Source organism: Mesoplodon bidens, assembly GCF_964165515.1.
Source record: "Mesoplodon bidens genome assembly, chromosome: 6".
NCBI lineage: Eukaryota > Metazoa > Chordata > Mammalia > Artiodactyla > Ziphiidae > Mesoplodon > Mesoplodon bidens.
Genome location: NC_138162.1, coordinates 96,592,061 through 96,620,001, shown reverse-complemented (window position 1 = coordinate 96,620,001; position 27,941 = coordinate 96,592,061). Strand labels below are relative to the sequence as shown.

At 38.0% G+C, this 27,941-nt stretch overlaps 1 protein-coding gene across 3 annotated transcripts in view; it reads right to left on the bottom strand.

Annotated features, from left to right (window-relative positions):
• The window catches only part of PTPDC1 (protein tyrosine phosphatase domain containing 1), a gene marked incomplete at its 5' end in the record, with an annotated part of 88,516 nt that extends 70,389 nt beyond the window's left edge, over window positions 1-18,127 (bottom strand). For all 3 annotated transcript variants that reach the window (XM_081236995.1, XM_081236996.1, XM_081236997.1), the window contains one exon: window positions 17,783-18,127. The remainder of the gene's footprint in view (window positions 1-17,782) is intronic.
• Between the last annotated feature and the right edge of the window lie 9,814 nt (window positions 18,128-27,941).

Here is a 27,941-nt window from a genome sequence, read left to right as displayed (position 1 = left end):
ATACGACATTACAACAAAAAAAACCAAATGACCTTATCTAAAAGTGGGCAAAGGAGCTTCCAAAAGAAGACATACAGAATGCCAACAGGCACATGAAAAGATGTTAACAGCACTATTTATTAGAGAAATGCAAATCAAAACCACAATGAGATACTAACTCATGCTTGTTAAAATTAACAAGCTATTGTCAAAAAGGCAAGAAATAACAAGTTTTAGCAAGTATGTGAAGAAAAGGGAACACTCATACACTATTGGTGGGAATGTAAATTGGTGTAGCCACTAGGGAAAACAGTATGGAGATTCCTCAAAAAATTAATAGAACTACGATAAGGTCCAGCTATCCCTTGTTTGGGTATTTATCCAAAGAATACAAAAACACTCGCTCCAAAAGATACAAGGACCCCTGTGATCATTGTGGCATTATGTACAATAGCCATGATATGAATATAACCTAATTGCCCATCTTGTGATGAATGGAGAAAGAAGATGTAGATAGACAAATAGATAGATGTATATATACTAGAATACACACTACTCAGCCATAAAAAAAGAAAGAAATCTTGCCATTTCTTTCAACATGGATGGACCTTGAGAGCATTATCCTAAGTGAAATATGTCAGATGAATAAAGACAAATATCATATAATTTCACTCATGTGGAATATAAAAAACAAATTTTAAAAAGTTGAGTAAACTAAACCAAACATAGATACAGTGAGCGTAGTGCTTACCAGAGAGGAAGGTGTGTTGTGGCGGGGGGGTGAAATGGGTAAAGGGGATCAACTATGTGGTGACAGACGGAAACTAAATTTTTGGTGAGCTGTAATGTATAGAGAAGCAGAAGTATATTACTGCACAGATGAAGCTTATATAATGCTATAAGCCAATGTTACCTCAATAAAGAAGTAATTAAAACAAAGAAAAAAATAGAAAATCTGAATAGACCTATATCAAGTAAAGAAACTAATTATCCCAAAAACTTGCCACAAAAAAAGCACCAAGCCTAGATGGTTTTACTGGTGAGTTCTACCAAACATTAAAGAATTAACACCAATCTTTTTCAAGTTCCTCAAAAAATAGAAGAGGAGGAACATGTCACAATTCATTCTATGAGTACAGAATTACAGATACTAAAATGAGAAAAACATCACAAGAAAATTATAGACCAGTATCTCTTATGAATATGGAGGAAAAAATCCTCAAAATATATTAGCAACAAACCAAATGCAACAACATACAGAAAAGTATATACACCATGATAAAATGGAATTTATCTCAGGAACATGAGGTTGCTGTAACATTCAAAATCAATGAAATACCTCATATCAGTGGAATAAATGACAAAAACCACATGATCATCTCAACAGACACAAAAAGCATTTGACAAAAACCAACATCCTCTCAAGATAAAAACACTCAATAAATTAGCATTACAAGGGAATTTCCTCATACTGACAAAGGGCACCTATGAAAAACCCACAACATCATAAGTAATGGCGGAATACAAAGAGCTTTCCCCTAAGATCCAGCACCAGACAGACATACACTCTTATCACTTCTGTTCAACACTGTAATGGGGGTTCCAGTCACAGCAATAATGCAAGAAAAAGAAATAAAAGTCTTCCATATTGCAAAGGAAGAAATAAAAGAATTTCAATTTGCAGATGATGTGATGTTTAGAAGAGTTTAAGGAATCCACTAAAAAAAAAAAAAACACTGGGCTTCCCTGGTGGCGCAGTGGTTGGGAGTCTGCCTGCCAATGCAGGGGACACGGGTTCGTGCCCCGGTCTGGGAAGATCCCACATGCCGCAGGGCGGCAAGGCCCGTGAGCCATGGCCACTGAGCCTGCGCGTCCAGAGCCTGTGCTCCGCAATGGGAGAGGCCACAACAGTGAGAGGCCCGCGTATCGCCAAAAAAAAAAAAAAAAAAAAAACTATTGGAACTAATAAACAAGTTCAGCAAGTTGTCAGGATACAAGATTGATATACAAAAACAACTGTATTTCTGTAAGTTTAAACTAAAGATAAATTCTACTTCTATAAGGTCTGTAAGAAAAAGATGCTCTTTTTCAAGCTGAGGCAGTTCCCCTCTATTCCTAACTTTCTGAGAGTTTTTAATGAATCGGTGTTGATTTGTGTAAATGCTTTTTCTGCGTCGACTGATATAATTGTGTGACTTTTGTCTCTTTAACCTGTTAATATGGTCAGTTACACTGATTTTCAAATACTGAAGCAGCCTTGCATCCTCTTTCAGCAGTGCTTTAGGCAGCTCACAAGTTTCTGATATGCTGAAATTTCATTCAGTTTAACATATTTCCCCCACTGAGAAAAGCAGGTCCACTCTTACCACTTTTACACAATACAGTACGGAGGCAAAATTATGTTTATTCAGAGATGACACATCAACTATGTAATCTGATGCAATCCACAAAAAACCTACTAGAAATAAGCCAACTTAACAAGGTTACATGATCAACATACAAAAATTAATCATATTTTTATATAAATCATAAATAATAAAATTAAAATTAGAAAGCACATTTACAATAGCATCAAAAATAATGAAATATTTAGATATTTCACATCTAACAAAAGATGTGAAAAGGTTGTATACTGAAAACTGTAAAACACTACTGAGAAAAAATAAACAGTACCTTAAAAAGGGGCAAGATCTACTGTGTTAGTAGTTCAGAAGACTAAGATATCAATTCTCCCCATAATGACCTATAGATCCATCACAATCTCAACCAAAACTTCATGAGGTTTTTTTTTGCAGAAATTGACAAGCCAATTACACAACTTATATGGAAATACAGTAGCCAAAACAACTTGAACAAGAAAAGTTTTCAGTCTAATACTTCCAACAGCAATAAAAACAGTGACGTAGTAGCATAAAGCCAGATAAATGGAGCAATGAAACAAGAAAAAAGAATGTCCAGAAATATACCCACACCTACTGGACAACTGATTTCTGACAAAGATATAAAGGCAGTGAAGTAGAAAAAAGTATGCTCTTTTCAACAAAGGGTGCTGAAACAACTGAATATCCCTATGCAAAAACAGGAACCTCTAATGACCTTTCATACCACAAACAAAAATCGACTCAAAATTGATAATATGCCCAAATTTGAGAACTGATAGCATAAACTCTATAAACATGGAGCAAAAACTGATAAAACTGAAAGAAGAAATAGACAAATTGCCTACAGTTAGCCCTCTATACCCACAGGTTCCCTATTCATGGATTCAACCAACCATGGATGGAAAATATTTGGAAAAAGAATTCCAGAAACCTCCAAAAAGCAAAACTTGAATTTGCTACATACCTGTAACTACTTACATAGATTTCAGCTTGTATTTACAATCATTTACATAGCATTTACACTGTATTAGGTATTATAAGTAATCTAAAGATGTTTTAAAGTATATGGGAGGATATGCATAGATTATACACAGAGACAACACCACTTTATATAAGGGACTTGAGCATCCATGGATTTTGGAATCTGGGGGCGGGGGGGGGGGTGGATACTGGAACCAATCCACTGTGGATAAGTGGGATGACTGTCTTTACAATTGGAGGCTTCAACACCCTTTTCCAAGTAATTGATAGAACAGGTAGGCAGAAAATCAGTAAGACTATAGATGACCTGAACAGCACTATCAATCAACTTGATACAACTGATATTTATAGAACATTCCATCTAACAACAGGAGCACACACAGAACATTCATCAACATTCTGGTACAAAAAACACAATTTAACAAATAGAACAGAAACCTTACAAAGTATATTCTCAAAGCATACCAAAATAAAACTAGAAATCAGTAACAGAAGATAGCTAGACAATTCAAAATATTTGGAAATCAATTTTTCATATACTTTTGGCTGCGTTGGGTCTTCGTTGCTGCACACGGGCTTTCTCTAGTAACAGGCGAGCAGGGGCTACTCTTCATTGCGGTGCCTGGGCTTCTCATTGCGGGGGCTTCTCTTGCTGCAGAGCACTGGCTCAGAGCACTGGGCTCTAGAGCTCAGGCTCAGTAGTTGTGGCACATGGGCTTAGCTCTTCTGCAGCATGTGGGATCTTCCTGGACCAGGGCTCAAACCCATGTCCCCCGCATTGGCAGGTGGATTCTTTTTTTTTTTTTTTTTTTGCGGTACACGGGCCTCTCACTGTTGTGGCCTCTCCCGTTGCGGAGCACAGACTCCGGACGCACAGGCTCAGCAGCCATGGCTCACGGGCCCAGCCACTCCGCAGCATGTGGGATCCTCCCAGACTGGGGCACGAACCCGTGTCCCCTGCATCGGCAGGCGGATTCTTAACCACTGCACCACCTGGGAGGCCCCAAATATTTGGAAATTAAACAACATAGTTCTAAATTATATATGGGTTAAGAAGTCTCAAGATAAATTTGAAAATATTTTGAACAAAATAAAAATGAAAATACAATTTAACTTGCACAGCATGAATATATTTAATATCATTTAACCACTTAAAATGGTTAAGATGGTAAATTTTATGTTATGTATATTTTACAATTAAAAATAACTTTTAAAAATACATCAAAATTTATGGGATGCAGCTAACGTAGTGCTTAAGAGAGAAATGTTTAGTATTATATATTTTAGAAAAGAAGAAAGTTCTAAAATCAATAACCTAAGCTTTCAACTTAGGAAACTAGATAAAGAAAAATGAATTAAACCTAAAGTAAAAGGAATGAGATGATAAACCTCTAATCAAAGTAACCAAGAAAAAAAAGAGGAGACTACAAATTAACAATATCAGGAATAAAAAACAGGTATCATCACTACTAAAACCAAAGACATGAAAAGATAATAACGGAATACTACAAACAAGTCTGTGCCCATACATCTGATAATCTGGATAAAGTGAACCAGTCCTTGAAGGGCACAAACTACTGAAACTTACTTAAGGAAATACAGATAATATAAATAGTCCTATATCTAAAAAAGAAATTAAATTAGTAGAAAACCTTCACCCCCACACACAAAAAAAAGGAACACAAGGCTTAGATGGTTTCACTGGTGAATTTTACTACGTATTTAAGGAAGAAATAATACCACATTTACAGTCTCTTCCAGAAAACATAGGAGATCACTTCCCTACTCATTTTATTAGGCCAGCATTAACCTATTCCCAAACTAAAATATACAGTTGACCCATGAACAGTGTTGGGGTTAGGGATGTTGACCCTCCACGCAGTTGAAAATCCGCTTGTATATCTTTACAATCAGCCCTTGGTATCCACAGTTCCACATCTGCAGAGTCAGCCAACCAGGGTTCGTTCAGTACTGTAGTATGTATTTATTGAAAAAAATCTGTGTATAAGTGGATCCACACAGTTCAAACCCATGTTGTTCAAGGGTCAACGGTATTACAAAAAAGAAAACTATAGAAGAGTATCTTTCATGAATTTAGATGTAAATATATTAGTCAACTGAATCCAGCAATATATAAAAAGGGTAATACATCATGATCACATGGGCGTTCATACCAAAATTGCAAGGTTGGTTTAACATCTGTAAATTAATCAATGTAATTCATCACTTTAATACATTGAACAAGAAAAATAATGTGATCATATTAATACATGAGCAGAAACAGTTCAACATCCATGCATGATACAAACTCTCCAAAAACTAAGAATAGAAGGGAACTTCACTAACCTAATAAAGATTATTTTTTAAAAACCACAGCTAACATCATCCTCAATGGCAAGATGCTAAGCTTTCCCCCTAAGATCAGGAACAAGGCAAGGATGTCCTTTCTCACCACTTCTAACTCAACCTCATACTAAAAGTCCTAGCTAGTGTATTCAAATAAAGAAATGAAAGGTATACAGACTAGAAAGGAAGAAATATGCAAAACTGCTTTAATCACAGACAACATAACTGTCTATGCAGAAAACCCCAAAGTATCTACCAAATAACTCCTGTACATAATAAATGAGTTTAGCAAGGTCAAAAGGTACATAGTCAATACACAAAAGTCCACTGCTTTTCTATATACCAGCAACGAATACTCAAAATTTGAATTTTTTTAAATAATACATTTATAATAACATCCCCCAAAATGAAGTCCTTAGGTGTAAATCTAACAAAATACGTACAGGATTTGAGTATAGAAAACTAGAAATCACTGATGAAAGAAAGAAAATCTAAATAAATAGAGGAGATATTTTGTGTTCTTGCCCTGGAAGACTCAACACAGTAAAGATGTCAATTCTCTGTGGCCTAATGAAATCCCTACTGAAATTCCAGCCAGGTTTTTTATAGACATACATAAGCATATTCTAAAATTTTATGAAAAGGTAAAGGTACTAGAATAACTAATTCAATTATGGGAAAGAAGAACAAAAGTTGAAGGATTTATATTACCCAATTTCAAGACTCACTGTTACAATAATGAACACAGGGTAAGAAGAGACACATCAATCAGTGGGATAGAATAGAGAGTATGGAAACTACAAAACTACAAAATACTACAAAATACTGTCAATTTTTTTGACAAAGGTGCAAAAGCAATTCAATGGAGAAAAAACAGTCTTTTCAACAAATGATGCTACACATTGGAAGTCCATATGCAACAAACTGAACCTCAGATCTTACACAAAAATTAACTTGAAATGGATCACAGACCTAAATGTAAAATGCAGAAACTATAAAATTTCTAGAAGAAAATGTAGGGGAACATCTGCATGACTTTGGGTTTGGCGATTAGTTTTTAAGTACAATACCAAAAGCAAAATTCATAAAAGAAAAAATTTTAAGTTGGACTTAATTAAAATCAAAACCCTTTGCTTTGTGAAAGACACTGTTAGGAGAATGAAAAGACATACTGAGGGCTTCCCTGGTGGCACAGTAGTTAAGAATCCACCTGCCAATGCAGGGGACATGGGTTCAAGCCCTTGTCCAGGAAGATCCCACGTGCCATGGAGCAACTAAGCCCGTGTGCCACAACTACTGAGCCTGTGCTCTAGAGCCCACAAGCCACAACTACTGAGCCTGTGAGCCACAACTACTGAGCCCATGAGCCACAACTACTGAAGCCCACACGCCTAGAGCCCGTGCTCCGCAACAAGAGAAGCCACCACAATAAGAAGCCCACGCACCACAATGAAGAGTAGCCTCTGCTCGCCACAACTAGAGAAAGCCTGAGTGCAACAAAGACCCAACATAGCCAAAAATAATAAATAAATAAGGAAAGAAAGAAAGAAAAGAAAGAAAAAAAGAGAGAGAGAGAGAAGGACAGACAGAGAAAGAAAGAGAAAGAAAGAAGAAAGAAAGGGAAGAAAGGGAAGGAAGGAAGGAAGAAAGGAAGGAAGAAAGAAAAAGAAGAGACATACAAGGAGAAAATATCTGCAAATCATATACTGACAAAGGACATGTTTCCAGCATATACAAAGAAACTTTTAAGGTTGAATAAGAAAACAACCAAAATTTTTTTAATGGGCAAAATGAGAGAGGGAAATGGTGAGGACAGAGGGCAGGCAGGAGTGAGAGTGAGAGCAAGACTGACAGGAAGGATAGGTTTCAGGATAGAATATGATTACCACTCCCAAGAAGCCTACTGCTTTTTTTCTGTTTATATATTGGTAAATTATAAAATTATAGATATCCATATAGTGTATTTTTATTTAAGAAAAAAACTAAAAGGCCATCAGTGTGTATAAAAGTATGGTTACTGTAGTATTTTTCTTGTAGACAAGAAACTGGTATTAATTTGAATACTTTTGAGTAAGAAATGGTTGAGCAAATTATAGCACATATTTCTTATGGAATGAAAACCAGCTGGAACAAGTTAGATTTAAATGTACTGACCTGGAACACTGACTATAATACAGTGATAAGTTAAAAAATAAAAGCAAGTTGCAGAGTAATAATTTTAGTCTAGTTAGGTTTATATGTATAACATTTCAAAATTATAGAAAAAATGCATTTCTGTTACTAGAAGCATAGGGGAAAAACCTGCAGCATATGTGTCAATTTGTTAACACCAGTTATTTTAAAAGATTTAGGTTTGGAGCAAAAAGGGAGCATTTATCCTATTTTATTTCCTTTATACACTTCTGTATTGTCTGAACTTTGCTTTGAAATTAAAAATTAAACCTTGATATTCTATTTTTTAGTTCCTACTGAAATAAAAAAAAATGGGCAAAAGATCTATTCGTAGTTACCAACTGCCAATACCTGGAAACAACCAAGATGTTACAATCATGCTACGAACACCATTCTGTGATCAAACAGAAAGAGCCATTAATCTATGCGACAACATGGATAAATCATGGATAAATCCTAAATGCATTATGCCAAGTGAAAGAATCCAGTCTGAGAAGCCTACATCCTATACGATTTCATTTATATGACTTTCTAGAAAAGATAGAAAACAGATCTGTTTTTGTAAGTGGTCTGGAAAGGGCAGAGGAGTGGCTAGGTAAAGCACAATTTTTTAGGGCCATTAAACTATTTTGTCTAGCACTACAGTGATGGATACATGATGTTATCCACTTGTCAAAACCCACGGAACTTTACAGCACAAGGAATCAACTTTAATGTAATATTTTAAAATGAAAATTAAAACAAAACTCAACTAAGAGGGTGGAAGGGGGGAATTCCAGCATGGAATGCAGACTATGACAAAAGAATTTAATTGTATTACAAATGCATGACATAACCCCACTGGAGGGGATGGGGGAGAAATGGATCTAAGTATCTTTGGAAATGACTGGAGACTGTAGGACAAAACAAAAGGAACTGTATATAATAAACACTATACTGTAGTTGGTAATGTTGTTTCTCAAGGAGGTACTGGTTAACAATTCTGATACTGCTGTACTTGTACACTGCGACTGATAAAATAAGTAAAAAGATGGGGAATGGCAGAAGCTAGATTTCTCACTGTTGGAATGGGAGTTTACAGATAAGTCAGGGGAAGAGGCTAAAATGAACCATGTAGTTCTGAACTAGAGTCTGAGACATCAGTGGGAACTCCTGTTTAGCTTAACTTAGGAACTGATGAGTAATAGTAGAAATAATACAGATGTGTATACATACACAGGTTAATATACACACATTTACTTTCTAACACTGACAGGGCCTAAAGGCAAGTGGCACCCCAGGTTCAATGATGAGCAGATTAGACCAATTCCTGGTTTCTAACACCATTCTACAATAAAAGGATCTGGGGATCCTCGTTGAAATGGCTGATTTTACATAAAAAAGAATGAAATAATGCCATTTGCAGCAACATGGATGAACCTAGAGATTATCATAGTAAGTGAAGTTAAGTCAGAAAGAGAAAGACAAATACCACATGATATCACTTACACGTGCAATCTAAAATATGACACAAATGAACTTATTTACAAAACAGAAACGGACTCACAGACATAGTGAACAGACTTGTGGTTGCCAAGGGGAAGGGGAGTGCGGGAGGGATGGATTGGGAGTTTGGGATTAGCAGATGCAAACTATTATATATAGAATGGATAAACAGCAAGGTCCTACTGTACAGCACAGGGAACTATATTCAGTATCTTGTAATAAATCATAATGGAAAAGAAAACAATAAACAACAACAAAAACAAACAAAAAGAAATGGCTGATTTTAGGGGTGGAGCAAGGAAATACGAGATGATCCTGGAGCATCCTACAGTGTCAGAAAGTAGGAAAGTGCTCAAAACACTAACTGCTGGGACTATGCCAAAGTTCTTTCAGCCAACTGAAAGAACGCCCAATGGCAAATGCTGGAACAATTTGAGCAACAAAATAAATAATACAGTTTTCAGTGATAACTGTCTGGTAAGAGAAAACTTTGACATCCTCAGTAAGAATAAAATTAGGTCATCTTTGATATTTTTCCAACTTTCAATCATGTAAAATTGTGTCTTTGTGCAAATATTGTTTTTTCAAAGTCAGAAGACAGAACATACAAGGAACATAACTGAAAAAAGACAGATAAACTGGAATATGTTTAGAGGGGAAGAGGCCAGGATAGTTAGGGACTCACATGAACAACAGTCCAATTCAATATAATAAATATTTGAGCTGCTACTAGATGCCAAGAACTATGAGAGTAATGGGGAATACAAGGATAAATAAATAGGCCCTGACCTTTAAAAACATAATTGTCTGGTAGAAAGGATGAAAACATATACTCAGGGAGTAATGAAGTGTGGAAAAGGAGTCAGAGTTGTTCACTATGACCTGAGGGGATAGGCTTAGGAATGAAGGGTGGATACTGTACCAGGCTCCCTTGGTCTCAATGTCTAGCACAAAGTGAATGATTGCTATATGTTAAAATCTCTTCCCCAAATGCCCATACGACAAGATTCACTCTGCTGAAACTGATAAATTTCACCACTTATGTGACAAAAGGATATTACTTCTAGTCTATATTGTTAGAGTCACCTAGAAAAGTTAGTTTAAAAACTGTATAAAATTTAAGTCCAAAATTTAATATAAAGAAAAATAGTTCAATTTTATTTCCATCTTCACCAATGTGAGGAATTTTGAAGTTTGATTTGTCTATCTAGGAGGTCTACCACTGATCCAAGTAATAATCAATGAGACAACGAGACTTTGAAAGGTACAAGCTAAAAGCATAATTATTCTACAATCTTTTTATAGCAATTTAGACCATTAATGGCATTCACACTTTAAAAATACACAAATAATTAGAACTCTGTTTTCCCTGTTTTGAAATATCTAATCATTTGCATAAGTTAGAAGAGAAGAAAATTATCAAACTGAGAATACTTTTCCCATGTGCACCAGGAACCACACACAAATAGTCACAGAGAGAAGAAAACCTCCCCTGTGGTCCTGCTTATCATCTTTGTTTTCAATGAGCTTTTGCTCAAAGGAAAGAAAACACTGAACTAGAGTCAGTTGGTTCTTTACAGCCTTTTACTGACAAAATTAGGCAGGCTAAATTAGATGCATGGTAGGACCTGTGCAAAACAGACTTACAGAATGGAGGAAATGTGGAGATTACAGGGGCTGAGAAAATGAACTCAGCTATGGGGAAGAAAGGAAGACATAGCAGTCCAATAATAGCATTCACCAGGACATGATAAAGTAAGCTTGTTCAGATAAGCCATCAATATAAAGTACAGAAACATAAGAAGTGTTCAAGAAATGACAGCAATGATGACAGTGAATATTATAAAGCATCCATGTCAGGATGATCAACATCTGGGAAGAACCTAGCCTGCAGGAGAATCCAGATGGAGGAGCTGGGAAAGACAGGGGCTAGCATTAGCTGCAGTACATTATATCAGGGACATATTAAAACATTAAAAATTGATTTAAAGTGGTAAAACACTTCTATTAAGGAAGTCAAATACAAAAACTGTACACATACTTTGTAAAAATAAATAGGCAGAGAAAAAGGACTTGAAAGAAACTGACCAAAAATGGGAGTGTGATTGTTTTTATCCTTTACACATTTCTATATTTTCCATTATTACTTACATTATTTCTTATTTTGTTATCACTCATATTATTAAAACAAACTTAAAAAGTTAGTATGCTCATGCTTTTCCCTAAAGACACATGATGGGCCAGATATCTATAGATGCGCAAGGGAAGTTGAAATCTGTTATGGTTTATAAAAAGGGTGGATAAAAGATTTCAACCTTGGAATAGGAATAAGCCCATCCATTCACAAAACAGGTTCAAAAAAGATAATGTATACATATTCAATTCAAATAGAGTTAAAGCACTCACCACGGGAGAGCTGTCATTTGATATGACCATTATGAATAGAATTCACTATAGATTAGGAAAGAGAAAGGCACATTAGATTAGTAAACTAATGGAATATTAACAGTGGTGGGATGCTAAGTGTTTTTTTTCTGTTTGGCCTATTGGTATTTTCTAAATTTTTAAACATTTAAATTTTTAAATGTTCTCCTTTTACAGAAATAAATGTCTTCAAAAGATTCTATAGTTGCACTGGTTACAATTATGTACACTTTTGGATATTTACTTTCATGCTACAATTTAAAACCCATTCCTACCATTGTTTTTAATATCCAATATAAACTTCATCTGTGGCTTGAGTCATTTATATATAATTTCTCATAGAGTATAAAGACATTGAGAATGAAAACAAAAATATTGTATATTTCAAAACAGGGATATTTAATAGTCAAATATATTCGCACATTAGCAACAGATATAACAAAATTGCTAGAAAGTTTGAAGTAATACACAAAAGGCAAAATGGAATTTAAAAACTGGGCCATTTTCTTTGGAACACAAAAATTTTAAATTTGAATGTCTATTACTCAACCCTAAACATATATTTATTCAGATATCTCCCCTTCCCCTACAATTCTGAGCAAGAATTCCAGCATATGATTTTTATTTTCCCACATTACTCCAAACCCTCCCCCAACTCCACTCTTGATGGGAAGTTGAAATCTGTTATGGCTTATAAAAAGGGTGGATAAAAGATTTCGACCTTAGAATAGGAATAAGCCCATCCACTCACAAACCAGGTTCTCTAGCAAATAAAGTAAAAAATAAAAATTCTGAAGGATTGGCTGAAAAGGTTTGAAAAGATGAGATCTTAAGTGTCAGTATGTAACTGACTAGATAAACCTTCCTTCAGAGATTCCCCCAACAGAACCCTCCTGGGGGTGGGAGAATGGGCAGTGGGGAGTAAGGGGGACAGAATTAAGGATGGAAAGGAGCAGAGAAGTGGATTTTGTTGGTAGACTGGGTTTCTGAATTTATCCTGCGGAATAATTTAATAAATAGATTCTTGTAGTCCCTATTCTAGCAATAAAACATCTGCTTACAAAGAACGGGAATCGTGAATAAAAAAGCATATTTATTTGCCATGTAATACTAGATTAAAAAATACAAGCTGTAAAATAGAATGCAGAGTATGATCTCATTTTTATCAAAGAAATATATAAATAAAATAGGTACACAGAGAAACACAAGAATATATATCAAAATATTAACAGGGTGTATTTTATTTCATTTTCTGATTATTAATATTTTCTAAGTTTGATACTGAATATATATTACCTTTATACTTTTATTTTCTTCCTAGAAAACATTATTTTTAAATAATGTTTTATATATTATAAGAAAACTTCTTGGGAAACAGTATTGTGAATAGAATAAAATAAAAACACAGTCACAGAGAGTAGCATGGACATATATACACTACCAAATGTAAAACAGATAGCTAGTGGGAAGCTGCTGCATAGCACAGGGAGATCAGCTTGATGCTTTGTGACCACCTGAGGGGTGAGATAGGGAGGGTGGGAGGGAGGCTCAAGAGGGAGGGGATATGGGGATATATGTATACATACAGCTGATTCACTCTGTTGTACAGCAGAAACTTAAAACAACATTGTAAAGCAATTATACTCAATAAAGATGTAAAAAAAAAAAAATCCACAGTCACAACACTAAATTAAACTATTGGGCTATTTAATTCCTAGAACAGAAGATTTTTTAAAATGGAGAAAATATAAATTCTCTAGAACATTTTCCACCTAGAGCTGAATTAGTCTTTATAAAGCTATAAAAGTAACATAATCAAGACTGACTTTGCAAAGGCATGTTTCTAAATGAGAAAATGTTTCCATGAGTAGCTAAGATCACATGGCCCTTCTTAAACATACAGAAATGTGCCACTGAATCCATAATAACAGATCCATTTAAATTACTATAATGTCTAGCACATAGCAAGTATTCAAAAATTTTTGATGAAATAAAGTCTTGAGTTCATTTATGCAGCCAGACAACCTTCCTTTTGAAGGGGAGAGTGCCACAAATTATTAGATCAAGTGTGCAGAAGAAACGGTGCTGCTTGAACTGTAGTGAACAGAAATGACTGAGATCAAAAAGGTATGTCTTTGTTTCCCTCAAGTACTATTTGTGGGCTTTCTCCAAACCATTCTCCACCTGCAATGGTCAACTCCTTGTGCTATAAACACAGCAGCATCCAGACAGAAAAGTATGATCCAAAGACTGATACTTATTCACACCCAAGAGAAAGAGCAAAGAGAGGAAGTATTCTTTCATAGCTGCTAGAATGAGGCTGGGTGATGGTCTCGAGGTAGAACCTACTACTCAAAAAGTTATGGATTAAAATCATAAAGGTTTATTACCCAAGAGAACAAACGTTAGGTTTTAAACCAAGACAAAAAAAGCATGTCCAAATACTTAACTACATAGCCCAGAAAACATGATCAATAACAAACTGAGAAAATGCTAAAGCAGAATCCCTATTAATATTTTTAAGTTATTTTTTTCAGGCAAGTGTATGTAGATAGGGAGTTTCAAATTTTCATCATTTTAACTAGCCACTTGCAAAATTCAGTTTTTTTAAAAAATCCAATTTGCCCAATTTACTGTAATCAGATTGATCACTGCTTGATCAACTAGGAAAATAAAGATATGTAACTTCTAAATTATATCTAAAATTACTGGACTTATACCTAAAGTTTCTTAGACACCTGTTTTATAATGGTCAGTCCATACTCACTGTGTGTGTTAAAGTTCCCATGGGCTTAAGAATCAAAACATTTTACAGAAACCATAGAGGAAGATGTTTTTTGGACACAATTTTCTACCAAGCTAGGTACCCATATTAATTTCTATTAAAGGGAATAATTTCCAAGAAAAATATTATAACTTCTGTAAAGTCAAGGTAAAGAACTATCAACATTGACAGTTCTATGGAACCAATGTAAATCACATCTCTTGCATCAGCTGTAGAAAGTACAGTATTTCAGATCTTGGTAATCTTTAACTGTGATCATTTATTTTCCCTAAGTTCTCCATTTTCTGACACACAATCTACATTCACAATCTTAACTGAGACTTTTTAGAGAATTTTCTAACCAATATTTGTTACAAATTAAACTCAGTGAGGAACACAGTTCCTTATCATGTTAACACTGAGACGCTTTATAGTCTTATTGTCCTGGCATTTATCACAATCTGTAATTACCTTGTTTTATTCATTTATTGTCCTTTTCTTATATAAGTTTTGTAAGATAAGGGACGTTGTTTGTCTTCTTCACTGGCATATCCCCTACATTTAGATGCCTGGCACTAATAAGTGTTCATAAATGTTTACCGAATTAACAAATGGATGATTTTGGTCATAGCAAAATGTGATAAAGAGCTAGATAGTCTATGCCCTTAGATTTCTCAAAGAAAAATTTTAAAGGTGGTTCACTATTATTTTTATGGATTTTGTTTATGCCACACATAGAAGATCCTCAAAAAAAACCTCTGCATCTCTTTTGGAAATGAAAATGACCTCAAGTATTATACAGCAGGATTGGAACTCACAAATTTGCTCTAAAAAGAGTGAAGGAGAAAGAGAACTAATAGTAGAAAAAGAGTTGTGCTTAGTACTCTGGTGGCTTTATAAATGCTGTCTCAGATAAAACCCTGGTGGCACTGTCCCCATCTTTAAGATGAGCAAAGTGAGAAAAAGAGAGGAAGTCAATGGTCCAAGGTTAAAGTGTTGGAACTGGGATTGGAACATGAAGTTTTCATTAAACCAAAACCCACTTCATTTTCTCTATCCCATACTGCCTCCACAAGAGCCAGAAAACTAAAACCTTTTCAGCAACAAAGTGCATTAAATGATAGTTAATAATTGCAAAGAAATGTTTGATTATTCAACTTACATTTTTTTAGAACAGGAAATATATAAGCAAATTAAGTAATTAAACATATTTTGGTGAGGTTGAAGTGATATGGGAAAGAACAGATAAAGTTACTAGAGAAGAAATATTTCAGTGTATACATTTTCATTCCCACTATACCATTTATTCTAGAGCTAAAGAAAAACCTTCAGATTTTGAGGAATTTGGAAGAAGAATGAGACATGCTTTCAAGAGAACTGTGATTTAAAGTTTATCTTCAGCATAATTTTCTGATTTCCAATAGGAATTGTGAAGTTCAAGCCTATCTCTTGGAAGAATTTTCTAAATTTTGTGACCTTGAACAATCTATGATTGTTCAATGATTAACAAGAGGGAGATCATTAATTAACAGTAGGACAATACAACGGAACATGAACATTGTTAGACTGGTAGCATTATGAGTGAACTGTGGCTTTTAAACTTTTTTTCATGGTGTTTTAAAGTTTAATATTAACTTTAAAAGAAATGCCTTGAGCCTGGTTTTTCAGGAGGGTCAGAATAGCAGTGAAGGAAGCTCTACAAAAAAAGGAAGGAAGCAAGGGAGGGAGGAAGGAAGGCAGGGAGAGAGGGAGGGAGGTAAGGAAGGAAGGGAGGGAGGAGGAAAGAAAGAAGAAAGGAAAGAAGGGAAGGAAGGAAGGAAGGGAGGGAGGGGGGAGGAAGGGAGAGAAAGAAAGAAAAGCAAAATTGTCAGCACTTTCTCAAACAGAGCTGTGCAAGGTGCTACCTCATAAACTTTGGCTTCTCCCAACAAAGGACTTCCTCCCGAAGCTTGGCTGGTCACCTATCTGGAGAGGAGATGGAATCTCTGCTCTGGAAGGGGAATTTTGAATCCCTAGGGTACAATCCCATGAGGACATGGGGCCTGGGTGGGAAATTAGACTAGAGTAGTTGTTCTCCAAATGGTCCCTGGATCACCAAAATGGAATCACCTAGTAAAGTTACTGAAATGCAGATTCCCGGTCCCGGTCCCAGATACTGAATTCACATTTCTGGAGTGGGGGGTGCTGGGAAGAACCTAGGGGTAAAACGGGAATAAAGACACAGACCTACTTGAGAATGGACTTGAGGATATGGGGAGGGGGAAGGGTAAGCTGTGACAAAGCGAAAGAGAGGCATGGACATATATACACTACCAAACGTAAGGTAGATAGCTAGTGGGAAGCAGCCGCAGAGCACAGGGAGATCAGCTCGGTGCTTTGTGACTGCCTGGAGGGGTGGGATGGGGAGGGTGGGAGGGAGGGAGATGCATGAGGGAAGGGATGTGGGAACAGATGTATATGTATGACTGATTCACTTTGTTATAAAGCAGAAACTAATAAAAAAAAAAAGTCACAAAGTAAAATTCTTGGTTGGGACATAATTGGACCACAGGGTGAGAGGCAACATGATGAGTAGGCAGGTTTGGAGCCATAGAGACTTGGGTTTAAATCCCAGTTCTTCCATTTAACAGTTCCAACTCTGTCTATAAATGTTAGTTTGCTTTAACCCTTTAATATATACAAGTATCACAGGAACGTCTGTTTACCTCTTCCCTTAAAGAAGTGTTTCTCACCTTTTTCTCATTTCCCCACTCTCTCCCCCAGGAGCCTTTCTAGGCATTTTCTCTTCTAATCCCCCAGCCCCTATTAACATTTTAACGCCACATGTACATCTGCTTATATTCTGTGGCCCTTTGCAAAGCCACAAGCCATTGTATTTTCTAAGACCTTTCTGACCCCCAGGTATATGAGCACTATTACCCATGTTGAGAATGCCCATCCCAGAGAGACGTGACTTGGTCAAGGTCACATCACAAATCAGGAAGAGAATCTGGTCTACATAGGTCACAAACTGATGGTCTGGAATCGGCCCGTCAACAACTTGTTTGGTTCCCCCCGTGTTTACTTATTTACTTTTAATTAGTTACTAACATTTAAAAATCAGGAGCCTCTACAGGAGAATGGCGACATTCAGCTTCTCGAGATCCAGGTCGGGTCCTGGGTGGGGGCTGAGGGCGGCCCCTCGCGCCCCGGCCCTGCAGCCCCGAGACCCAGGCCAGTCCCCCTCACTGAGGTGCCCTCTAGCACTCACCACGTGCTGATCCAGACGTTTAGGACGGTGTTGGAGTCGCAGGAGCAGCTACGTTAGCTGCAAGTCGCGCACCTCTTCCCCGACTCCTCATCCAGAGTCCTAGCAGCGGCGGGCGGGTCAGCTTCGCAGCTTCCCCCGCCGGCCCCGCCCCACTCGCTCCCCTCCCGCCGGCCCCAGCCTCAACAGAACCCCACAGGCCGCGCTTCTCCGGGGTGTCCCAGAGGCCCCGCCGCTCCCTGCAGCAGGATAGGCAACACCACCGCCCCTCACGGCCTTGCTCTACCAGGCCGCCCGCCTAGCAAACCGCTCACCGCCACTGGGCGTTCGGGGCTGAGGCAACTCTACCTCTGCGGTCCCCGGTCCGCCCCCTCCTCCTCGCACCGCACCAATCGCCGCCGCGCGCTGCCGCACGTGACGCGCTCTGGCGAATGGCAGCTCGACACAGCCCATGACGCGGCTGGAAGCTCCGGGCGCTTTCAAAGCGGGCGGCGGGCTGAGGGCGCGGCGTACCTCTAGCTGGCTGCAGGGCCGCGAGAGGTGGAATGATAACGTGGGTGGTCTTGGGCTCGGTTCTGCACGGCTGCGGGTAGCCGAAGTCCGGCTCTGACTCCCGCTGCTCTCCCCGGAGGACAGCGGAGTTCGGTGGGAGAAGGAAGGGAAAGGAGTACGGACGAGGGCTGACAGAGTATGGGGCTTGGCCAGCCTCTCCGCCCTGGATCTGGAGTCTGTTACCCGCCTTTTCTCCGTCTATTGTCATCCTGGTCCAGCCCCACTCTTACTGGCCACCTGGCCTCCAGCTAGTCCTAGGATGTTCCCAAGGACACTGCAAGGGATGGGAATACTGGGATTAGAACAAAGCCCAGCAGTCAGTCTCACACTAGCTGTTAACAGATGGACTGATGGGTTCGCCTGCATCCCCAGGGATATCTTAAACACATATGGCCTTTTTCCCCTCTCTCAGAAAGTGTTAAGTAGGTACCCCAGGGATCCAAACTCTGCTCTATACTTACTGCTTGGCTTCTATCCCCAAATTTGGGCCAAAATTGTTGTTGGAGCTCCAGACATCACGTCTTTTATTTTACTTTATTTTGTATTAAACTATAGTCATTGTATTCTTCACCACTACTCTTTGCAGAAAAAGAAAAAAAAAGCCAGTTTCATTTAAGAAAGTCATAGATGAAACAGTAACAATTATTAACTATATTAAAACTTGACCCTTGAAATATACATATCTTTAACATTCTATGATGATTGTCTGGAAAGGCATTTGGTCTATTAGGTTGAATGATATGATATGCCATTGCCGTTTGTTCTAATCAAATACTGTTTGAGTTGTGAGCTTGTAATAGAGCGGGGCAACGTGCAGCCATTAGCACTCGGCCAGGTGCTGGGCGCCGTTATTGCGCAGCCTCGGGTGAGCTGGGGGTCCCAGGGAACAGGCTGGGGGCTGTGTCCTGCAGGACTCTAGAGCCCTCTCCAAGGCCGCCCACTGGTTGCACCCAGGCCTTAAGGCAGCGGCGAACCTCTCCCCCATCCCCACCTCTATGGCCCCTTCTGCAACCTCTGCATCTTCAGTCTGTCTGGGTCGCAGTCTGCAGGACCTGGCCCCTGCCATATGAGCAGCCTAAGGGCCAGCTGGGTCCTGGGCGCCAGGCTCCCTCAGCGATGACAGCTGGGTAGGGTCTGGGGACCTGGCCCTGAGGGAGCTGCCTCTTCAGCCAGGCCTGGGCACTGGCGGGAGGACCCAGACTGGGTGCTGGACAAACGCTCTGGGGCCGGGTAACCGGCCCCTGCAGGCACCCCCTCCTCTTAGCCAGGACCTGGACTTCGGAAGGTGAAAGTTTTGCCTAGGGACCTTGCCCTTTTCTTGTCAGAAGAGAGACCAACTTTTGTTTGGTGGAGATTTACAGAAACGTAGTTACCTGACCATGACTTGACCTCATGAACAAAGGATCTAACACCAAGAAGTTTGCAACAACTAATCATGTCCCTCCCCCACCTTTCCTGTAAAACAGCTTTGCTAAAAACCTTCGGGGAGTTTGGGGCTTTTAAGGTGTGAGCCACCCATTTCCTTGCATGGCCTTCCAATAAACCTTTCTCTGTTCCAAACTGTGACGTTTTGGTATTGTTTGGCCTCACTGTGCATCAGACAAATGGGAAAAAGACAAGAGAACAGACAGTTTGAACACATCATGATGCTGTGGGTGGTATGGGAACACATGAGAAGGGCATCCAACCTGGAGGGGAGGTGAGGGAGAAAAAGGGAGTTGCCAGAGAAGAATTTCTAAAGAGCTGATAACTAAAAAAATAAAAATACAAAATAAAGAGCTAATGACTGAACAGGATCTTGAAAATTGAACTGGAGACCACCAGCTAAGTGTAGGTAATGGTAGTACAAAAGTATGTAGATGGCAAAGAGTGTGAGTTATATGTGACTACTGGGTATGAAGAGAGAGGGGATAGGAGAGCATACTGAAGAGTTAGGCAGTGCCTTATTATGATGGATCATGTATGCATGCCAAGGAGTTTGTAACCTATGGCCACTAGAATCCATTCCCTCCTTGCTTTGGGGGGAGTTACATTCTTAATTTACACACCCTCTGCTTCCCAAGCCAATGGATGGGCAGTTGACTCAAGCAAAGCCAATCAGATCATCTACCAAGAGTGAGAGGGAAAGTTGTGGGATGGGGAGTTGAGTGTTTACACATCCCCACTAGAGAGGGGGTGAGGGGGTTGCTCTTGGATCCATGAAAAGATTCCAAGATTGGATGGAGGGCACAACTGATCATAGAGGTTATATGTATGATATTTTCTTTAGCAAACCCAATATCTAGAGTCTCATTACTTCATTTTCACATCTCACAACTGGATATAAATACTGTATTTTATATTTGCAAATGAATCAATGGACAGAAGATTAATCTCCAAAATATACAAACAGCTCATGGAGCTCAATATCAAAAAAACAAATAACGCAATTAAAAAATGGGCAGAAGACCTAAATAGACATTTCACCAAAGAAGACATACAGACGGGCAGGAGGCGTATGAAAAGATGCTCAACATACAAATTATTAGAGAAATGCAAATCAAAGTTACAATGAGGTATAACCACACACCGGTCAGAATGGCCATCATCAGAAAATCTACAAACAATAAATGCTGGAGAGGGTGTGGAGAAAAAGGAAACCCCGTGCATTGTTGGTGGGAATGTAAATTGATACAGCCACTATGGAGAACAGTATGGAGGTTCCTTAAAAAACTAAAAATAGAACTACCATATGACCCAGCAATCCCACTACTGGGCATATACCCTAGGAAAACCATAATTCAAAAGGACGCATGTACCCCAATGTTCATTGCAGCACTATTTACAACAGCCAGGACATGGAAACAACCTAAACGTCCAACGTCAGATAAATAGATAAAGAAGCTGTGGTACATATATACAATGGAATATTTCTCAGCTATAAAAAGGAACAAAATTGGGTCATTTGTAGAGATGTGGATGGACCAAGAGTCTGTCATACAGAATGAAGTAAGCCAGAAAGGGAAAAACAAATATCGTATATTAACGCATATATGTGGACTCTAGAAAAATGGTACAGATGAACCTATTTGCAAGGCAGGAATACAGACATAGACATAGAGAATGGACATGTGGACACAGAGGGGGAAGGGGAGGGTGGGAGGAATTGAGAGATTAGGATTGACATATATACACTACCATGTGTAAAATAGATAGCTAGCTGGAACATGCTATAAAGTGCAGGAAGCTCAGCTCGGTGCTCTGGGACAACCTAGATGTGTGGGATAGGGGGCTGATGGGAGGGAGGTCCAAGAGGGAGGGGAATATAAGTATACATATAGCTGATTCACTTCATTGTACAGCAGAATCCAACACAACAAAGTAAAGCAGTTATACTCCAATAAAAAAATACTGTATTTTAGTTACTGAAAAGATATACTTTTATATATATATATGTATGTATATTGTGATCATGCTTTCTAACCAAAAATTAAATAATTCATATTTAATCAGCATTGTTATGGAAAATCTGGACTATGTGGAAATCATTTCACTATGGCAACTTGTGTGGGGTGTTCCACACAAATTTTTTTTCAGTAATGTGTGCAAAAACCCTACCCAATTTTACTCTCATTCCATGTTCACCTAACAACCTTCCTGGAGTTTCAACTCATTAATAACAAGGTTCCCCAGTGGAAAAATGATTACTCTGGCATTATACATGAACTCTTTAGATTTTGAAATTTCTAAGAGCTTAAAATCATTGCATCCTCTTGCCCGAAATGAGACAGAACTGACTGCCTAGGAAAACTTCTACTTTCAAGAACTCTATCAGTATTATGATTTCAAGACACAGCCAGTAGCTGTGATCCAGAGATAGGAAGCCAGAATTAATAGTAAGTGTTGCTGTTGCAGCTGCTGTAATAACCTCTAGTCCCCTAGGATAGAGAAGGGATACTGGTGAACTGGACAGGAAAACCTTAACATATCCAAGACTTTGCTTCCTAGTAGAAAGAGTTGAAGGCGGAGGCAGAGAACCTATGTCTCACTTCCACCTCCAAATCTCAAAATCCTAATTTACACAAGAACATAGTTTCAAGAGAATGTGCGAGGTATAGTTATCACATCTCCAGCCAAAAGGCATATGGAATGGAAATAGTGAATACCAATTCACATTATCCACCATGTAGAGATGTCATTAAATTGCCTGTTCAAGGAGGGATAATCAGATCTTACTTTTGTCCTCCATCCTCCCCAGGGATACTCTGATGTGTATGAGGAAGCTAGACTGGAGTGGTGCACTTCATTTTTGATCTCTTGAAATCAAAGGTGCATGATTTTAAAAAAATGAAAGAATGTTACTACATATAAACCCTAATTTTAAGCAGTTTTACATCTCTCACCAAATAATACTGGCTTTCATCAAAATACTGATGAAGGAAGAAAAAATGATTGGAGATTTAGAATTAAATTTATTCCTGTGAGTCTGAGTCATTTTATCTTAGTGAATAAAGTTGTGAATTTTAAAGCAGAAGGTTTTTTGATGGTGAAAGTCAAATAGAATTCATATGCTAACATATAAGTTCTCCCCTTTCACTGCCACCCTAGAGTAAAATTTTCATTGTCCTCATGATAAAGAGCAAGAGTGTTGAGAAAAGACAACTTTGTGGGAGGTGTGGAATAAAACCAGAGTTTTGATCTTAAGTTCCTGGAGGACCACTAGTTAGAGCCACTTGCAAGCAAACTTTCTTTCTTTTCTTTTTTTTTTTTTTTTACATCTTTATTGGAGTATAACTGCTTTACAACGGTGTGTTAGTTTCTGCTTTATAACAAAGTGAATCCATTATACACATACATATGTTCCCATATCTCTTCCCTCTTGCGTCTCTCTCCCTCCCACCCTCCCTATGCCACCCCTCTGGTGGTCATAAAGCACTGAGCTGATCTCCCTGTGCTATGTGGCTGCTTCCCAGTAGCTATCTATTTTACGTTTGGTAGTGTATATATGTCCATGCGACTCTCTCACTTTGTCACAGCTTACCCTTCCCCCTCCCCATATCCTCAAGGCCATTCTCTAGTAGGTCTGTGTTTTTATTCTCGTCTTACCCCTAGGTTCTTCATGACATTTTTTTTCTTAGATTCCATATACATGTGTTAGCATATGGTATTTGTTTTTCTCCTTCTGACTTACTTCACTCTGTATGACAGACTATACGTCCATCCACCTCACTACAAATAACTCAATTTCGTTTCTTTTTATGGCTGAGTAATATTCCATTGTATATATGTGCCACATCTTCTTTATCCATTCATCCGATGATGGACACTTAGGTTGTTTCCATGTCCTGGCTGTTGTAAATAGAGCTGCAATGAACATTTTGGTACATGACTCTTTTTGAATTATGGTTTTCTCAGGGTATATGCCCAGTAGTGGGATTGCTGGGTCATATGGTAGTTCTATTTGTAATTTTTTAAGGAACCTCCATACTGTTCTCCATAGTGGCTGTACCAATTCACATTCCCACCAGCAGTGCAAGAGTGTTCCTTATTCTCCACACTCTCTCCAACATTTACTGTTTCTAGATTTTTTAATGATGGCCATTCTGGCTGGTGTGAGATGATATCTCATTGTACTTTTGATTTGCATTTCTCTAATGATTAATGATGTTGAGCATTGTTTCATGTGTTTGTTGGCACTCTGTATATCTTCTTTGGAGAAATGTCTATTTAGGTCTTCTGCCCATTTTTGGATTGGGTTGTTTGTTTTTTTGTTATTGAGCTGCAAGAGCTGCTTCTAAATTTTGGAGATTAATCCTTTGTCAGTTGCCTCATTTGCAAATATTTTCTCCCATTCTGAGGGCTCTCTTTTTGTCTTGTTTATGGTTTCCTTTGCTGTGCAAAAGCTTTGAAGTTTCATTAGGTCCCATTTGTTTATTTTTGTTTTTATTTCCATTTCTGTAGGAGGTGGGTCAAAAACGATCTTGCTGTGATGTATGTCATAGAGTGTTCTGCCTATGTTTTCCTCTAAGAGTTTGATAGTTTCTGGCCTTACATTTAGGTCTTTAATCCATTTTGAGCTTTTTTTTGTGTATGGTATTAGGGAGTGTTCTAATCTCATCCTTTTACATGTACCTGTCCAGTTTTCCCAGCACGACTTGTTGAAGAGGCTGTCCTTTCTCCACTGTACATTCCTGCCTCCTTTATGAAAGATAAGGTGACCGTATGTGCATGGGTTTATCTTTGGGCTTTCTATCCTGTTCCATTGATCTATATTTCTGTTTTTGTGCCAGAACCATACTGTCTTGATTACCATAGTTTTGTAGTATAGTCTGAAGTCAGGGAGCCTGATTCCTCCAACTCCGTTTTTCATTCTCAAGATTGCTTTGGCTATTTGGGGTCTTTTGTGTTTCTATACAAATTGTGAAAATTTTTGTTCTAGTTCTGAGAAAAATGCCAGTGGTAGTTTGATAGGGATTGCACAGAATCTGTAGATTGCTTTGGGTAGTAGAGTCCTTTTCACAATGTTGATTCTTCCAATCCAAGAACATGGTATATCTCTCCATCTACTTGTATCATTTTTAATTTCTTTCATCAGTGTCTTATAATTTTCTGTGTACAGGTCTTTTGTCTCCTTAGCTAGGTTTATTCCTAGATATTTTATTCTTTTTGTTGCAGTGGTAAATGGGAGTGTTTTCTTAATTTCACTTTCAGATTTTTCATCATTAGTGTATAGGAATGCCAGAGATTTCTGTGCATTAATTTTGTATCCTGCTACTTTACTGAATTCATTGATTAGCTCTAGTAGTTTTCTGGTAGCATCTTTAGGATTCTGTATGTATAGTATCATGTCATCTGCAAACAGTGACAGCTTTACTTCTTCTTTTCTGATTTGGAAACCTTTTATTTCCTTTTCTTCTCTGATTGCTGTGGCTAAAACTTCCAAAATTATGTTGAATAAGAGTGGTGAGAGTGGGCAACCTTGCCTTGTTCCTGATCTTAGTGTAAATGCTTTCAGTTTTTCACCATTGAGGATGATGTTGGCTGTGGGTTTGTCATATATGGCCTTTATTATGTTGAGGAAAGTTCCCTCTATGCCTACTTTCTGCAGGGTTTTTATCATAAAACCTGTGTGTTGAAGTTTGTCGAAAGCTTTCTCTGCACCTATTGAGATGATCATATGGTTTTTCTCCTTCAATTTGTTAATATAATGTATCACGTTGATTGTTTTGTTTATATTAAAGAACGCTTGCATTCCTGGAATACACCCCACTTGATCATGGTGTATAATCCTTTTACTGTGCTGTTGGATTCTGTTTGCTAGTATTTTGTTGAGGATTTTTGCATCTATGTTCATCAGTGATATTGGCCTGTAGTTTTCTTTCTTTGTGACATCCTTGTCTGGTTTTGGTATCAGGGTGATGGTGGCCTCGTAGAATGAGTTTGGGAGTGTTCCTCCCTCTGCTATATTTTGGAAGCATTTGAGAAGGATAGGTGTTAACTCTTCTCTAAATGTTTGATAGAATTTGCCTGTGAAGCCATCTGGTCATGGGTCTTTGTTTGTTGGAAGATTTTAAATCACAGTTTCAATTTCAGTGCTTGTGATTGTTCTATTCATATTTTCTATTTCTTCCTGATTCAGGCTTGGCAGGTTGTGCATTTCTAAGAAATTGTCCATTTCTTCCAGGTTGTCCATTTTATTGGCATAGAGTTGCTTGTAGTAATCTCTCAAGATCTTTCGTATTTCTGCAGTGTCACTTGTTACTTCTCCTTTTTCATTTCTAATTCTATTGATTTGAGTCTTCTCCCTTTTTTTCTTGATGAGTCTGGCTAATGGCTTATCAATTTTGTTTATCTTCTCAAAGAAGCAGCTTTTAGTTTCATTGATCTTTTCTATCTTTTCCTTCATTTCTTTTTCATTTATTTCTGATCTGATCTTTATGATTTCTTTCCTTCTGCTAACTTTGTGGTTTTCCTGTTCTTCTTTCTCTAATTGCTTTAGGTACAAGGTTAGGTTGTTTATTCGACATGTTTCCTGTTTCTTAAGGTAGGATTGTATTGCTATAATCTTCCCTCTTAGAACTGCTTTTGCTGCATCCCATAGGTTTTGGGTCGTCGTGTCTCCATTGTCATTTGTTTCTAGGTATTTTTTGGTTTCCACTTTGATTTCTTCAGTGATCACTTCGTTATTAATTAGTGTATTGTTTAGCCTCCATGTATTTGTGTTTTTTACAGCTCTTTTCCTGTAATTGATATCTAGTCTCATAGCATTGTGGTCGGAAAAGATACTTGATACAATTTTAATTTTCTTAAATTTACCAAGGCTTGATTTGTGACCCAAGATATGATCTATCCTGGAGAATGTTCCATGAGCACTTGAGAAAAATGTGTATTCTGTTGTTTTTGGATGGAATATACTATAAATATCAATTAAGTCCATCTTGTTTAATGTATCATTTAAAGCTTGTGTTTCCTTATTTATTTTCATTTTGGATGATCTGTCCATTGGTGAAAGTGGGGTGTTAAAGTCCCCTAGTATGATTGTGTTACGGTCGATTTCTCCTTTTATGGCTGTTAGTATTTGCCTTATGTATTGCGGTGCTCCTATGTTGGGTGCATAAATATTTCCAATTGTTATATCTTCTTCTTGTATCAATCCCTTGATCATTATGTAGTGTCCTTCTTTGTCTCTTGTAATAGTCTTTATTTTAAAGTCTATTTTGTCTGATATGAGAATTGCTACTGCAGTTTTCTTTTGGTTTCCATTTTCGTGGAACATCTTTTTCCATCCCCTCACTTTCAGTCTGGATGTGTCCCTAGGTCTGAAGTGGGTCTCTTGTAGACAGCATATATATGCGTCTTGTTTTTGTATCCATACAGCCAGTCTGTGTCTTTTGGTGGGAGCATTTACTCCATTTACATTTAAGGTAATTATCAATATGTATGTTTCTATTACCATTTTCATAATTGTTTTGGGTTTGTTATTGTAGGTCTTTTCCTTCTCTTGTTTTTCTTGCCTAGAGAAGTTCCTTTAGCATTTGTTGTAAAGCTGGTTGGTGGTGCTGAACTCTCTCAGCTTTGCAAACAGACTCTTTCTAACTAATTTTTGATAAGTGATAACATTTCTGGTGACACTTTCAAAATAATATTTTTTCTTAAGGAATAAAACGGTTATGGGCTTCCCTGTTGGCGCAGTGGTTGAGAGTCCACCTGCCGATGCAGGGGACATGGGTTCGTACCCTGGTCCGGGAAGATCCCACATGCCACAGAGTGGCTGGGCCCGTGAGCAATGGCCCCTGAGCCTGTACATCCGGAGCCTGTGCTCTGCAACGGGGGAGGCCACAACAGTGAGAGGCCAACGTACCGCAAAAGAAAAGGTTACAAGTTAGAGTACATTAAAATGATAGTTTTTAAAACATTTCTGTGTATTTTAATCCTTACTCTTTTTTTTGCTCTTTTTTTTGCTTCCCAGATTTGAATCTCTGAAAATTAATGATTGATTAGACCTAACTAAGTAGATTGCTTTATGAATTAGAGCATTAAGAAGAAAATCCTGATATAAACATAAATCTTTAAGCCATATTTCCAAACTTTCACCAAATGCACTCTAGTTAATATTAAAACAGTTTATTCC